The 16477-nt window shown below is 44.6% G+C and overlaps 1 protein-coding gene across 3 annotated transcripts in view; it reads right to left on the reverse strand.

Annotated features, from left to right (window-relative positions):
- Positions 1-16259, reverse strand: part of klhl29 (kelch like family member 29) — a 143441-nt gene extending 127182 nt beyond the window's left edge. For all 3 annotated transcript variants that reach the window (XM_003971580.3, XM_011611910.2, XM_011611911.2), the window contains exons 1-2: positions 15550-16259; positions 7482-7550 (exon numbers count right to left, since the gene is read on the reverse strand). The gene's annotated coding sequence lies outside the window, so the exon portion shown is untranslated. The remainder of the gene's footprint in view (positions 1-7481; positions 7551-15549) is intronic.
- Between the last annotated feature and the right edge of the window lie 218 nt (positions 16260-16477).

The raw sequence follows: 16477 nt of genomic DNA on the forward strand, positions 1-16477 counted from the left end.
GCCAGAGGGAAAAACTAGCTTGATAGCTAGCTACATAGATAGATGCCAACAGTGTACACAATGTCTATCATGCTAAACAATCACCATTTAATACATTTTCATGCTAGTTCCTGCAGTATCGAGCCATTTCAGTTATGTTTCGGCCTCGGGAAAAGGTGCAAAGAGCAGCGAAATAGGAAAAAAAAAAATTCACATCTTACATCACCTTAGGGAAATACAAAGGTTAATTCTGGAAAGCCTATTTCACCTCCCAGAATAGAGTGCAGAAAGGATAATCTACCACATAAAAAAAAAAAAGTTTGGATTAAGCCATTCCTGGGTCATGTCAGAACAAGAACCGATGTCTTTTGCTCAGATGTCACCTTGTTGTATTCCAGCCACGGTGAGCCTTAAGGGTCAAGGGGAGGAAAAAGGCAGCGTGAGACAGCTCATGGAGGAAGACAGCCTCCAGTCGGCTCCAGCAGCGGAGCTTTGCTGACCCAGATCCACACTGAGTGGGGATGATATTAGCAAAGCAATTAAGGGAGATGACAGCCGTCAGGCAGGGTCAGACTGACAGGGATAGGAGCCTGTCTCTTTCTTTTCATTCCCTCCTCTCTTCCTCTCGTGTGTAATGGCTATTGATTTTTCACAAGCAAAACAAGAGGTGCTCTCAGCCCCGAAGTAGCTGAATTTGTTAGGATATGAAAAAAGAGCCCTCAAGTTTCAGAAGAAAGAGTGGGTGCCACTCTTTCTTCTGAAACTTGTGGGGAATGTCAGGGGAAGGGGGCGAGCTCACAGGTTGGTGACCCTATCGGCTTTTTTTTTTTGCTTGGATGTGCTGAAATCACTCCTGGCATGTTAAAAACTTCATTCCCCACAGATGATGGGGAAGTGTAACTTCTACCTCCAAAAAGTTCAACCATGTTTTGGTTTTTTTTGGAATAAGGTGGGGTGGGGGGTGGGGGGTGTAAAAAGGCTAAAATGTTTCTGCTTAAGTGAGGAGAAACTTTATCTGACCGTGAAATTAATTTCAAAGTAAGTTAAGGGCGTAAGTATGCTGAGCATATCAAGAGAATTTAATTTGTTGGTTCATTTACCTCTTTGTTCATGTCTTGATTAGATCAGTATTACAGTATTTCTGAGCATAATCCCGCAGTACAGCTTTAAAAATGGTTAATAAATGGCCCGGTTCAAGAAGAAGAGCAAGTTGGAGTTTTTCCTCTATTGTTTGACAATAAAATAAACCCAAAACCGCAGAACCACCAAGAAGATTCAATAGTTCTTAAAAAAAAAAAAACAGCTGTACACTGAGTTACTGTAGTTTTCTGCTTTATTGCGTCGCTCCGAAACAGCGACTGGCCGCGGCCGCTGAGCCATCCCGGACATAAAAATGGCGAATTACAAAACCATATTGTTCAGCACCACGCAGTGTAGAGGGGGGAAAAGGAATGTGCAATGACAAACCCAGACAAAATGAGATTATAGGAAATCCCGTTTCAAAAAAGTCTCATCGCGCGGCTGTGTTTAATCTATACATCCAGCTCATATTTACAGAAATTACAGACGCTGGTGTTTCTTCTGGCCACAGTTAAGAAAACTTTATGTCTCTCACCCAGAATTCTTTGCTTCAGGTGCTGCTGCTCAGGGTTTTCATGCTATATGTGTCAGCTTCATGCGCATCTCTGTTGGCGACATGAGTGGAAGCAGACCAAACACAAAAGTCCAAAAGACATGGAGTATAATGCAAATATAAAAGGTCGCGCTGCAACTCAATACTACGCAACCATTCACGTTTGTTTTTCACCATCTCTCCACAGAAGGTCAGCAAGCACGGAATAGGCCTCCGCTCTTCAGGTGCTCTCGAAGCCGAAAACACCTGATACCTCAAGTACACTTCAGACGTGCTTATCAAGGCATTCACTCTGCAGTTTTCCCATCTGATGTGCGGCAGAACTGTGCGATTTCTGTCTCAATCTCAAATTCAATTTTCCAAGCGGCACAGCAATTTTGAAGGGAACAATTAGTGAGTTGGGCTGAATTTTGACTATTATGCTAGGCAGCGGATACTAAAAAGCTGAGAGCGATTGTGCGTTTTCTAAAGCTTTGAGGGCAGTTAAGGAATATCACATATGGCACAGGAATGTATGTGGTAACCGCTGCTGAGGCACAACAGTAAGGGTCTGACATCTGTGCTCCATGTGTGTGCGACCCGTTAAAAGATTCTTTATTAGCGTCAAGTCTGCCTTGAATATTTAGAATTCAAGAGGTGAGGCGGCGGCCGTTTAAGAGTGCGAGGCCATATTTAAGACACCTTGCCAGCGACTGCTCAAGCACTTACGGTATTTGCCCTCTTCTAAACTCTTCAAGGTAAAGACGAGAAACAAATGCCCGCTTAGTCATGCTTCAGAGCAGCAGTGGAAAACGCCATAAAACAGGCGAGACATCCCGCACATATGCAGCGACAGAGAAATGCGCCATAACGGATTGCACTCGGCAGATGGCCATTAAGGCTTCTGTCAACATTAGGGAGATATCCAAATAAAAAATCTGGCAGATGATACTCGCAATTAATTCAGAGTCAATTTTCACAGGACCCGCTGACCATGGATGATAAGAAGGTGCACCTGAATTCTTTGAAAAGGGTCCCTGCTGGGAAATTAATTTTTACTACAGAACATTGGGTCCTCACAGTGCAGCGACGTAATTAAGGTTAAAAAGGAGTTTTCACGCCGGGCGCGGAAATCGCTTTCTTTCAAGTGTATCTTTGCCAGTCGGACAGCGGCCGGTGGCGGATCGCAGCTCGTCCCAATGTCACCACTGCGGGATGCCAGGCAGCTGCAGCGGGCAACAGGAGGCGAATGGGAAGGAAGTCATATTTCTCGCCTGCGTCAGCTGAAAAAAATACTGTGCCGCGTTTAGCGAGCAAAGCAGAGGCGCCAACAGCAATAAGTTCCGAGTTTTATCCCACTGTCAGGCGGAATAACGTGACGCGTGTCCCTTGCCTTTCTTGTGCATAGCTGTAAACCTGATGAATGCTTTTTGGAGAAAAGGAAAAGCTTGTCAGTTGCTACTCTACTTGAGACATGACTAGGCTTTTAAAAAGCACCTCAAATAATGGTGCACAATAACCTTTAATACACAAGCTCAGAGCTAGAGCACTGATATTCAGTATTACACTAAATACAGGCAGTGCACAAAGGGACATTTATTTGGAGATTTAAGTAATACAGCTGATGTGACAGACAGACTCCGTGCCCTCAAATGACAAATGGCTGCTGTTTGATGGGCACGCTGCAGGACATGTGCGCACAGGCAGGAAGGGGGGGGAGGGACGAGGGTTTGGCAACGACTGGCGCAAACAAACAGCTGAATGGATGGACGGATGGACAGCTGGTGATGCTCAACACTTTTCACATTCCTCTTTGTGTTATTTCTCAGTGTTTGTCTTTCCCTGCTGCTATTTATCTATTCGGGAGTGGAGAAAGCCAGATCTTTATCCCAAAAAAATAAATAAATAAGGATCTTCAAAAATTAAATGCAGTGAAGAGTGCAAGATAAATAATGTAAAATTAAATGTAATCCGAGAGTTAAACTTTAATGATGTAAAATATACTGTACGAGCATCTTAATTTCACTGGCAGACACGTTCCATGTGGCTCTGATGGCGTGTGCAACCACTTAAAGGAACAGAGACGGCACAAGAGTTGTGCCCCATACAGACATTAGCCTCAACATCCAGCGTAAGATGCCACGGCAGAACCCCTGCTGTGCGTTGTGTCCCTGTCAGTCTCAGGATTCTATGCCTCTTTAACCACGTGCGGACCCCCTGCAGTGCCTCATGTCTTAATCACTCGGGGGGGTACCGTGGCGACCATGCATCGGTCTTCATGTGACAAGAGCAGAAGCGTGAGCAACAAATGTACCCGTTTGTGGTCCGGCTGCGTTATGGTCTATAAGGGGAATGTGAATGGGATCATGGATAACGGAGATTTTTCCACAATAAGACAGTGGCTCCAGGTCCTCATCCGGCCGGCAGAAGAGGCAAGCTTGGCCTTACTCGCAACTGCTTGTGACAGCAAAGCAGATATGAAGCAGACAGGCACCTGATGGCAGCCAGGTCAGAGGTCACCTCATTAGCGACACCAGTTTTCTGCTTCGGACACGGCTTTATCCAGCCGACATTTCCCACCTCCACAGACAAATACCTCAAAATCCTGGCACCGGATAAATGTCCTCCTCAAAGCTTTGCTTCCTCCTTTGTCAGCAGGTAAAGACTCATTTGTGTCTTAATAGGAGCAGGCGAAGGCAGGGCTCTTAAAGGAGTGTTTCAAAAGACATTTTCCCCCCCGTACTCTTTAAGCTTAAGTGTGTCCGTGAAGGATGACACATGACAGGCTGTATGGGACTGGGAGAAAACATACATGACAACATGTTTCTCTGCACAGCAGGAGAGTCCAGCAACACGCATGTTCACGCAAAACCTTTAGTTCTATACATCACCTTTAAATAACACAAATGGATAGATATTTTATTCTATATTATCACATATGAATGTCAGAAAAAAATAATTGCAATTCTGGCCCAAGGCTGCTGCTGAAGGGAAGTGATGTGCAGTGTTGAACAAACACCAATGCTATAGACCTTAAAATGTTTTCACAGGCCGGCTTGATGAAGTAATGCTGGCTAAATCCATAAATGAAGAATGCATCTTACCCGCAGCACAGCCCGAGGGGGGCAGTTGATCCGAGAAGTGAGCAGACCAGACAAAGAGATATAAAAAAGATTTAAGAGGATTCTATGAACATTTCTATTTCCATAGCCTGAGAGAAGTCCTTTCCAACCACAACAAAAAAAGCCAAGAGGTCAAAACCTGTTTATCTAGGTATTCAGCAAACCGAGCCTGTTATAAGGCCAAATAGATTCTTTTTTTGAAACCATATTTCCTAATTAGACCGTTTTCTAGACTGCTGAAAAACATCTTCTGAAGATGTCACACCTCAGCTTCCAAAACCACTGACAGACTCAAATGATTAAACGGGGGAAAGAATTATAATCCATCCCTAGATTCACCACTTGCGGCTCATTATGCGCAGCTCTGGTGGAGCACACTGAAAACCAATTTGAGAATCAAAATTAATTCTTGACCTTACGAGCAGTAGCTTGACAAGTTAATGAATTGTAAGTCTACTTAGCTGACTTTCCCAAACCGTGTCTTGTTTTTCATCAGCATCAGTAAATTAAAGGCCAGATTTGCACAGATTTTAAACGGTGGATATTCGGCTGAGGCTATTTCACAGTTAAAAGCCGCAAAAAGTGGCATCGTCTCCTTTTTCAAAGGAGCGAGACCACCACCACCTCAATGTAACGACCGAGAGCGAGTCTATCTGAATAATACATATGACATTTATCTTTTCAAAGTAATACATATTAAATCTGCCTGAAGTAAAAAAATAAAATCGCAATTGCTAAGTAACACTAAAAATCCACTTCTTGTTCGGACACAAAAGGTGACCGCTCTGGGTTCTTAGCATTAGTATTCAGGAAGCAGCAGTCACTGCACAAGTCTCACTGTAATTTACTGCACTCTTTAACAGGGGAGATGTGCCTTTCTTTCTCATTAGGTGCTGCACGGTCCCCTTGAGGCTTCTATTCACCCCACCATCAGCGCCAGCTCCCAACTTTCCTCCTCAACCACAAAGCCAGTTGGCTGCCAGCTGATGGCAGCTTTGTCTGAGTAGCTCTGCGTGCTACCGGGAGATGTGTTTTCTTCCTCACAGAAGCTTGTCATCTATCATTACTCGAGGTGGCCTTGAAAATGATTCCAGCAGACAGCTCCTGCTTACCGTCTGGGGGCTCAAAGCAAACAGCCCACTGCTGGGTAAACAAGGGTGATGATGACCATTACTTTCCAAGGTACGCAACTTAAAAAATGTCTTCCTGCTTGAGTTCAGGCTGTTCGGTTCAGGTAGCAGGGCAGATTCAATTATCCAGCTTTTCTCTTTGTTTTCCATTGAAAAGATGCAATTCGTCTGCAGGGAGAAGGCTTTGCTTACCCAGATTACTTGCTGTGGTCTGAACAAAGACTGGCTCAGTGGTTTTAGTTTATTCCGCAATACAGTGCGTCATGTTCTCGACTCAATAGGGTGCACTTTGTTCGCGGTGAGAACAGCTATACCAGTTAATGAAAAAATCCCAACCAGCAGGAAGCTTTATGCAGACGGATAGCAAGACTTTATGGCTGGCTGGTATTCCCCTGGAGATTCTACAAGTCTGTAGATACTATTAAATTACAGATGCACTTTAATACTGAAAATGCAAATAATGCATATAGTCTCAGAAATTCTGCGTGCTGGGGGTTCTGGTTGTTGTGTTAACGTGGACATTTGGGAAAAAACTATTTAAATTTGCTCGGTAAACTGCTGATTTCACCAAATGTCGCAGTATTAGTATTCTAAGGAGCAGCATTTGTTTGACTTTAGTCAAATGTGTTGCCTATTCTTGTTCTGCCGGTCTCTAATATTCTCTTTTCTTTTATTAATCACAGTTGCCATTATTGTGATTTATTGTTGATATGTTTGTAACAAATTACAAGCAACAAACAGACTCATGTGGCTTCAACAGCTGCTTATCAGAAATCCTAAAGCAGAGCAGACTTCACATCACCCTTATTGGGCGCCCCATATGTGACTGTAGGTGCTAAATATCTTTCCACCTGCCCCCCCCCCCCCCAGCGTGAGGCTCGATCCCCTGTGAGGGGCATGACTACTGATCCGTGATGCACTGTGGATCGGTGTGTCTCCCTACTAAAAACACGACCATCCAGCCCAACCCCCACCTGTGTGCCTGCGGTGCCCACGTCTGGTCACCTCGCTTGGGGATCAAAGGCGCTACGTCGTCCTAATCACTGCTCGCAGTGGGCAACCCCATTAATTCAATTCTATTTCATCAGCGGTGAGCGGACCACCAGAGGGGTCGGTACATTCCCGGGGTCCTGCGGTCCAGGAGTAATCCTATCTCTCAATGACCCAAGATCAGGCTCTAATTGCTCACTAAGAGACCAACTCGGCTTTACTCGCTGGGAGAATTGCGTGATCATAGTGGGGAGAGAAACAAAGACGGACATAGCTCATTTGCTGGTGGGGTAGTCAAGCAGAATTAATGTCGCCATATATCAAATAATTCCAGACCATCAACCCCCCACTACACGGGGCCAACGCTGCAGAACCTTTACACGCAGCACAAAGTAATCCCTGTCAAAACCTCAGCTGTCCCACTTTCAATTAAAACTCTTCCTATGAATTATTAACCCTCATTACCGTAATGATAATTTACACTTGGAACTTTTATATGGCGATCCGATGAGGACAATAAAATCATTAGGAAGCATGAAACCAACTCGCATTTTATGGTGCATTTGTAGCACGCTGGGAGGCTTGACTGTCGCATGATAAAATGTTTATCGGGACACAACAAAATGAGCTTTTCATATCTCACCGTACCTTTGGTCTCTGGTGGATGGGGATGCTCATCACAGACAAATGAGGTCTTTGGAGTATTGCCGTCTACACCTGCAGAGACAATAACACACAGTGAGTATGCCGACGCTTCGCACCTGAAAAACAGACTCATAATTTTGGTCCCTATTAGCTCACGGCTGAGGTCTGTTAATGACAAGAAAACAAGATTCAGGGGAGGAACAATTAGCTTTAGGAAATGTGATCTCTGGTCAGGAGAAGAAATAAATGATTCCACAGAGATTTTATTTTTGTCCTGGGAGACCTATTTTGTGGGTCAAAGCCCTAATTTGGCAGATGAGGGCAGAAAGCAGACATTTTTGCAGCTGGAAGACCTCTCAGGATGTTTAATTTATAAAGCAGCGACGCAATTATTAGCAAATCTGGAGGCCGTTAAAAGACGGCAACAGTGGAGGAGGGTTCGCGCTGGAGACGACACTTCTAAGAGCCTCATTGTTGAGCGTCACATAACAGCCATCATCTGACTGCAGCGGCGGTACCCAGGGGAAGTCACCACAGCTCGTCTTTGTGCACGTTTGTCTTCATGATCTCTGTCTTAGTTTAATATGTATACAATATGACCTATTTTACAAAACCAATTTGAGTTAATTAGAGGAAATGGGACTACGTTACTTCCATGGCTGCAAGCGACCTCAACATCAATTTTGATATTAAAGATAAAGTATTCTATTCAGAGAGCCGCGTTTATGCATGACCTCATCATAAATGCCGCGAGGAGGAGTTATTTTCTCTAAATTAGCTTCCTCAGTCCAACCATATTGGCCCAAAGCCCTTTCACAGTAAGACTTCTATTCTTCAACCTATATCTAAAGGTGTGTTTGTAGATGCTCTCTAGCAGCCCTCTAAAGCCATTCTGAGAAATACAGGCTGACTTCTGGCAGGTAAAACAGCTTCAGGGAGAGAACACAAAAAGTAAATTATACCCATCAGTCAGGAATGTATAAAATGAGGTTATAGACAATTCACGGGATGGGCCGCAAAAGAAAAAAAGTGAAAGGCTACTGCATGCTCGTTTATCATGTTTTGCTGACTGTCTAGCAAAACGTCACATCAATGGTCTTAATGGTCTGTAGAACATGATTCTGAGTGCATTTTTAGAGAGGGGAAATAGGATGGATGAATGCATATTTCTTTGCTTGAGAAAAACAGAAAGATTTCCATTGTGATGACGGTGCAAGAAAGGAAGCAGCTTCTCCGAGATGACACTCGCGCTGCTGTCAAATTGACAGTTAAGTAAAAGATTGTTTCCATGGGAAGGAGAGTGCATTCTGATATTGTTTTTAAATATATGATTCTGTCCCCTTCCATACAAAAGGATAAAGTGACACTAGTTTAACAGTTTCAAAAGATGTTCTACTGTGTGGGTTTTATATTAATGATTTGTACAAAATACTGCGTTGCCAGGTGTTACTTTAAGTTACAGAGCTATTTGTGGCTCTGGTGCGAACATTTCTCTCTTCCTCTGCCTTTTAAACAAGAAAATTAGCTGAAACCCCGCAGGAAAAAACCTGCCTGCTTTTGCATGAAATTAGATACTTTTCCCATTAACTCCACACAAAGCTAAATCATTAAGTACATCATCGCTCTCTCCCTATAGAGCCACATATTGTTTCCTCTTTGACCAATTAGTTAATAGCACATCTGTAAAGACAAAACACGCTGTCGGTACCTGAAAAGCCACTGTGAGTGATAATCAACGGGAGCTGCAGCAGCAGCCGTTAATGGGACGGAAAATCGTAACGATACATGACAGGTAACTAAAACTGGGATTGTTCAATGAGAATAAGTGCAGAGAGCCGCAATAACGTTCTCCAAGCAACAATTTTTTTTTCTTTTTTAAAATTTGCAGCATGTCTGACATCACAACCTTGTCACAATGAACCCCAGCCATGAATCATCTGTGTAATTATCAATTGATTGAAGGAGCTATCTGGCTGTGAAAAACACTTGTAAGCATGATACATCAATTTTAATGGAATTTCTTAATCAGAGAGCGCAGCAATCAGCAGAGACCAATTACGGCCTGAGAGATAGAGACCCCCCCATTAATAATCAAATTTGGCTGCCATCGCATTGTCTCAATTCTTAAAGACTAGTGGAGTGGACTATTTAGTGGAGCCATTGTCTGGAATTTTAACATAAACAGTGGGATAATATGCAAAGGTCTCACTCTTAAAAAAACTGAGCACCTCCGTGTCTGCCAGACTATCGAATGACCACTGACAGGCATAACAAGACTTTAAAGCTTCCCCTCGTAAAATTAAAACAGCTTTTTCTCCAAGTGAAAACAAATGAATGTGCACAGACAGAGCAGATACGCCTATTTTGCAAATGGTGAGCAACAGGAACACTATAAAACGACACCGAGGCCCAGAGGCACCGAGCGACGACAAAAGCTATCTTTACAATGCCGCCGTCTTATTAACATTACGGTCAGTTTTATTGCAGCCAAATGCGAGCGTGCGTTTGAATACAACAAACTGCCGAGGCTGCAACACATAAAATATACAAGCTGCTCCGATACCCGAGCTCGGCCTTCATGCGTGTCCAAATGGGAATTCATTCACCTCTCCGATTTTCGCCGTTAATATCCTTGGCTGCAGATATGAGTGCCAATCGTCGGGCTTTTTAAGTCCACTCCAATGAAGTGTAAGGATTTAAAGAGAGGTTAAGCACACGGGGGTTTTTACCCGAGCAGAAGGGGCCGTATTAGAAGTCCCCTTATTTTATTTTTGCACGCTGGCCAACGGAAATTTCAATAACAAGGTGGCCCATTGATGTTCATTTTAGATATAGTCGTCCGTCACCGAGCAGCAGCAGCCAGAAACCCCCAGAGAACATCAGCTTGACAACACCACCGGCCTGTTTTCATTATTATTCCCTGCCAGATGTCATGCAGTAATTACTAAATACAAGTAATGACCCTGGCTACTGGGCTGCAGGGAGAAAGTATAGCCAAAAATTAATTAATCAATAGTAGAGTACACAGAGCCAAGAATTAAGTAACGGCTGGGATCTATTGTGAGGGTTTTCCAGCACTTGGCTGAAAAGTTTTGCCAAACTGGTTATTAATGGGCCTTCGTTAAGGATACGTGTCACACCTTATGCAAACAGGACGTATGAATCCTCTTAACTCGCAAGGCACTTTCCAAGTTCCACGGTTGTGGCTATGCAAATCAGACAGTGCCGTAAGGCGCAGCGATGTGGGCTGGGGAAACATTTCCCCCTTCGTTCCTCACAGGAGGCGGATGATTTAGTGTTTTACGGTTGAAGAACAAACAGACATCTGAAATAAAGCGCATGGTAAAAGAACAACAAGATTTAATCTCATTGCATGCGGGCAAACAATAACCTGTCAACTCTGGTTATTTGCAATAATAGTCAGATAATGGGCCCGTGAAGATTTTGTTCCTTCTGTTGAAAATCACATAGTCAATATTTCTATAACGTTTGACATTCTTGGTCCTCTTTATCAAGACTAATGACAAAGTCTGGACAAAGTTGCGGCATGGCGCTGCAGCGCTGGAGTGGCGAAGCTCAAATGGTCGCATTGTAATTTCTCAGGTTTTTAAGGTGAAAGTCGAGGAGGAAATGAGTTGAGGCGACTGAGTTGAGGCGACCAGCGAAATTTGTTTCCCTCTTGAAATGATTTCAAGTGTTGCTCGCCTCGAGCGGACTAGCTTTGAGTCTGCGCCTCCGAACCTGTTCCAACAGACTTTATTTCCAGCCTCGCTTCTCTTCGAGGCAGATTCAATTTTAAATCAATTACGATATAATGCATCCATGTCCTCCTAAGAGCCGAGGCGCCTCGTGTAATGTTTGATATATTCTGTGTTTTTAACAGTGCCAGGATACTTAGAATATGGTGATGTTGCCAAAGTTGGGAAAAGATAGTAAAATAGACCTTATTAAAATGACTAAGGTTCATAAAAGTGATAGTGAGGGAACTGTGGCTGTCGAATAGCCGCAGAGCAGAAATACTCCTTTAGCCAGGTTTAATGAGAGCCCGCATAAACAAGAGGCAGCAGTTTTAGCAATGAGCTACAAGATTCACTGTCTCTTCAAATCGCCCCCCTTTGCAGGGAGGGAAGCTGCGGTGTCCTCATATGGGGCTAACAAGCTTAACCTGCCCCCCATGGAGTCACTCACAGCACAGCAGTCGCCCAGACTGCAGGGTCCCTGAGAAGAGGCCGCACACACCAGGATCCAAACAAAAACCTCCCCCCTAGTCCTCAAAAATGTCAAGTGAATTTAAGCCATTTGTGCTGCTATTAGAAGCTGCCTGAGATGTCGCTGCTCACTCAGGCTCGTTTATGCTATAGATGGACAATATGGAGCCTCCTGTCCACATTCTGAGACCAGCTGTGGTGCCACAGCTACAGTATAATGAAAATCAGGAGGAAGGGCTTTGTCCTCGAGCACATACTGCTTACTACCACGCCAGCCTACAGTGAATTATGCAGGTTGAGGTCTGACAGCAAGAACAGCTTTGTCATTTAAAACATACGTGAGCTTCCTGGACATACATGGAGCGAATTTTGCCTTTGCTGCGAGTGGGAATGAAATCCAACACACATACATGAAATGACTTTGGGTTAAAGCAACGGGTAAATTTGGAATTGGGTCCCAGTCTGGTAAGTGTGGCTGTGGGTGTCAGCTTGCTCCCCCCAGGCCTAATGAGCCTCAGCCGTCAGGCAGGACACCCAAACCCTGCTTCCCGGACAGCTGATGGACTACATACAAAAAAGAGTCATGCTCGAACAAGTCGGGCAGGCATAAGAAGGTGACACAGCAGCGTTGACAAGAGAAAGAGCGCTTGACCAACGTGCTGAATGGCTCGTCTTGTGAGGTGGGAGATCCACGATTACCACTCATGTTTAAAAAAAGCAGGAGCTCGCATCAGGAATCGAGCTGCCAACTCAAACCTCCCCAGATGAAGAAAGTTCACAGCTCGGTGCATTTTTAGATCATCGGGGTCTCTGGACAGGGAAGCTGCAAGCCTTGTAGACGCATGATACCAGCATCACTGGTCCTTCAGGGACAGCATTCAAGAGGGCAGCTAAAAAGCCTCCATTTCATACCCCACTGAATCCTGACGCTCTCTCCAGGAATTACGGTGCGCAGCACAAAAAATAATCTACGTCAATAGCAAAATGTCAGTTTCCAGCTAAGCAACCTGTCGGGGAGTTTTTGGAGGACGCAGGAACAAACATAGTGAAAAGATAAAATTTGGATTTGGAAATTATTAACATGGTTCCGAAAGAAAACAACCTTCAGCCTTTCAAAATAAAACACCTCCATCGCCTGCTCACAGCTAACCGACAGAAGACTGTAAAGTATTCCGTCGGCTGGGCTCCCATCAAGTCTGTTAACTTTGATACACCAATAAACTTTTATGGATTTGGGGTCAGAACAATTAAGTGGCTCTGGGAGCAGCAGCTCTTGTATTAAAGAGCTAATCTAGTTTGCCCCAGTGACATTTATGTGCAGCCTTGCACTCCAACACTTTCTGCAAATAAAAAAAAAAAAAAAAAAAACAACAGTTGCAATGCCGTCATAAAGCATGATGCACACCTTAATGCATCAAACCGACAGCTAATAAAATTATGGTTTCATGTAGAAGCAAATAAAGCCAGAATAAAAATGGATGTTATGCATAGGTTTTGGTAATACATTTTTGAACCACATTATACAGGGGAAAAAAATAGATTTGGGGCACTGAACCAATAGTCTGACTGTAAAAGAGGAAATATTTTTATCTTCCAGTCATGTTAACACCAGTCCACCTCATCCACTGTGCTGAAAATATAAACTGACCTTGCAACAATCCACTTGTGCTAATTATTTCTAGTTTATTCATCTGTTTATTTCAAGGGTTGATAAATTAAAGTTGATATCTTAACACACAATTTGATGGCTCTTTAAACACAACTGTTTATTTTTCCTGATATGGCTCAAACTAAAACAGAACATCATGTGACTGACCTGAAAATACAGCATTACCTTAAGCTGAAGGGGTTTTTAAATCTTGTTAAATCTTCCTGGATTCAACCAACAATATCAGAACTGTCTTGTTTGGCTCATGCGGGAAGTGGTCGGATGCTAAGGCTGTTCAAGCAGAGCTAATTGACTTTTAAACGGCCAGATACGCTTTCTGTGTCATGCGTTTTCTTCCATTTTTGGCAATTCTTGGACACAATCAAACATAGGATGCCATTTTTTCCCCTAATCAGGGGTCAGATTGTTCAAAATTGGCTTTGCAATATCCAGCTTCATCCATTTTATTATGTAGAGCCGGTGCAGACAAACCTTCTCAAGGCTGCTGCCCTACAGCGGTCAAGACTCCTCTCGGTTTATCTGCTTTACAGCGGTCATGTTTGTTGGGGGAGCCTGGCACAGCTTCTGTTCTCTGGCCTCCTTTAAACTGCAGTCTATCACCAGAGGCTAAAGCAGTGGATCACAACTTCATCCAAGAACAGGAATACACTGTACAGCATGTCATCTCTCTACCTCCTCTGCCCGTGGTCACAGCTCAGGTTATTTACACATCTCAAACGATGAGCCCACCACCCTGCAGTTTCGCTCTCCTTTTTGGGGGGGAAATAAATAAAACCGGTTCAAGATAAATCACTGTAATTTGCCGTGCGAGCCATCATGAATTGGCCTTTGCTAACAGGATAACCGCCTCTGGGTAATTTGTAAATTAATTCCTAGGGCCAACATGGTTCCCCAGACCAAACTAAATCACATTTGATATATGAGAGGATTATCCCCGTTTGAGGTACGGCGGTGAAGCTTTTGACAAAACGGAAAAAGAGACAGTTCCACAGAGGCAATGCTTGCTGCACCACAACACAACGCAGATGCGATTCTTCATCGGAACATCTGCCGAGACAAGAGGACCCCTGCTCGATGGCACCCAGGCACCGAAGGTAAACGCGCTGTTTTACCTCAGCGAGTACAGAGCCCGCCGTCTGTTCAGGCAGGGATTGGACTAAAGCTCTTAATCCCCGCCTCGATTCATGACAGCCTGCTAGGTTTTAAAATGTCATCAGCAGGGAAGTGTGTCCTGCCCCAGCTCCACATGTTCTTCTCATTAACGGCATAACAACTCCGGGGAGCATCAGTTCACATCAGGAGCACATCAGAGTCAAGCCAGGCTGGTGTACATCTCTATACTCTATCCCAGCATGTCATTCCTGGCACTTGTAAACAGGCAGCGATGCCAAATCAAGGGAGGATTGACAAGTGTGTGTTGTGGCTGTGCCAGTGCACAATAAACTGTGTCTAAATTCAGAGCAGGGATGGGATGTGATAACACTATGATCAGTCCCAACCTCATTCTTCCATCAACACGTTCTCACTTTACAGAAAATAAATTTAACACGATGCCTCATGGACAACTGGCAGCGCACGGAGATGGATGGATTCAGGGTTCATCTGTTATTTTCTGCCCAAGTGTCAGCTCTGCTTCACCGTAACAACACATGGGACCTGCGTTCTTGTGCGCGGGCACGTACAGCTGCACGATATCATAAATGCTCCTCGTAGATCATGAAATAGCTGATGTGAAAAATGCCGTTTTGCACATGAATTGAACTGTAAACGACGAGCGAGTATAAAAACACTATTTTATTAGCGTTAAATTCTCACCACTCGTCGCTTAAACGCGTAAAAGTTTCTTAGGGCACCACTCGTTCAATCCATCTATCTTATTTTTAGCCGTGACAGCGTCCCAATGATCGAACTACATGATTTCCATCTTTTCTGAACCTTTTTGGTTTCTGTCACACGCTCAAGTTTTTTCTTTCGCGGGAGCGCTTGCGCACAACGAGAGCGCAGCACGCACCATTTGGTGGGCTCTGGTCCTCAACAAGGGGATGGTCGTGGAAGTGATGATCCACCTCGTTCTTGGCAGGACAGGTGCCCGTGTTCCACCTGAACTAACGCGATGCGGGTCAAAAAAATAAACCCGAGCGAAGGCAACGTGTGCGCGGCTGCCGTGCTCACCTACGCCGACTGGAGCGCTTACCTCTCCGGCCGCTCGCTGCTCCCGTTTCCCCGGCTTGCGTCCTTGTTTCGCTACGGCGCCGATTATGTGTGGAGTCTGTCTTTATCCCGCAATGACTGCTGTTGCATTTTACAGCCAAATTAACAACGGTGCGCACCGGTGAAGGCTGCGTGTCGGTCGGGAAGTGGCCCGTCTTGGCACCTCTCCGCACGCCAACTACGAGAGTGGAAGCAACTTGGCAAACGCGTCTCGCTGTGCTCACTGTACGGCGGCGGATCTGAGATGTAAGCGGCTGGTCGGACGGACTGGCACACCGTGTAGCCACTTTTCTCCCAGTGCTGCTCCTCCCCTTTCACTTTGTTGCGTTCAGCCAGGCCTTACGGCGCCTCCCACCCGTCACCGAGCGCAATTGCATGCGCCAACAGAGACGTATTCTCAACACAGCCCCCAGTATAAACAATAAAACCCTTCTCACAGATGGCTCTGACTGATCCGGCTCGTACAGGTGCAGATTTGGCGTAATTTGATTGCCAGATTGGCCAAGAATTCAAATAAACGTTTTTATTTTTTAGACTTGCACTTAGTGTAAAACCAATTTCCACAACCATTCCATCAATAAGAGCTTCTTGCACATTTAAAAAAAAAAAAAACAGGCACAAATGTGCTGTAGCACGAAGCTTGCTGATGCTGTGTTGCTGTAGTGCTGTAGTGCAAGGCTGCTTTTCTGCTGCTACCTAAATGCAAGTAATTACATTCATTTGCATCCAGGTTGTAAATCAGAGCCTGATTAGAGGACTAGAATGGAAATCACCTGGGCTCTTTCTCTCCCCCCCTTCTCGCTGCATCCAACCAGTCTAAAATCAATGTCCTCTTTTGCTTTCCTCAACACTTTTTTCATGCTCAGGCCTGCGCCATGGTGTGCCTTTCACGGCGCATCAGGACCTTTTCC

This window comes from Takifugu rubripes, chromosome 16 (genome assembly GCF_901000725.2).
Source record: "Takifugu rubripes chromosome 16, fTakRub1.2, whole genome shotgun sequence".
Classification (NCBI taxonomy): domain Eukaryota; kingdom Metazoa; phylum Chordata; class Actinopteri; order Tetraodontiformes; family Tetraodontidae; genus Takifugu; species Takifugu rubripes.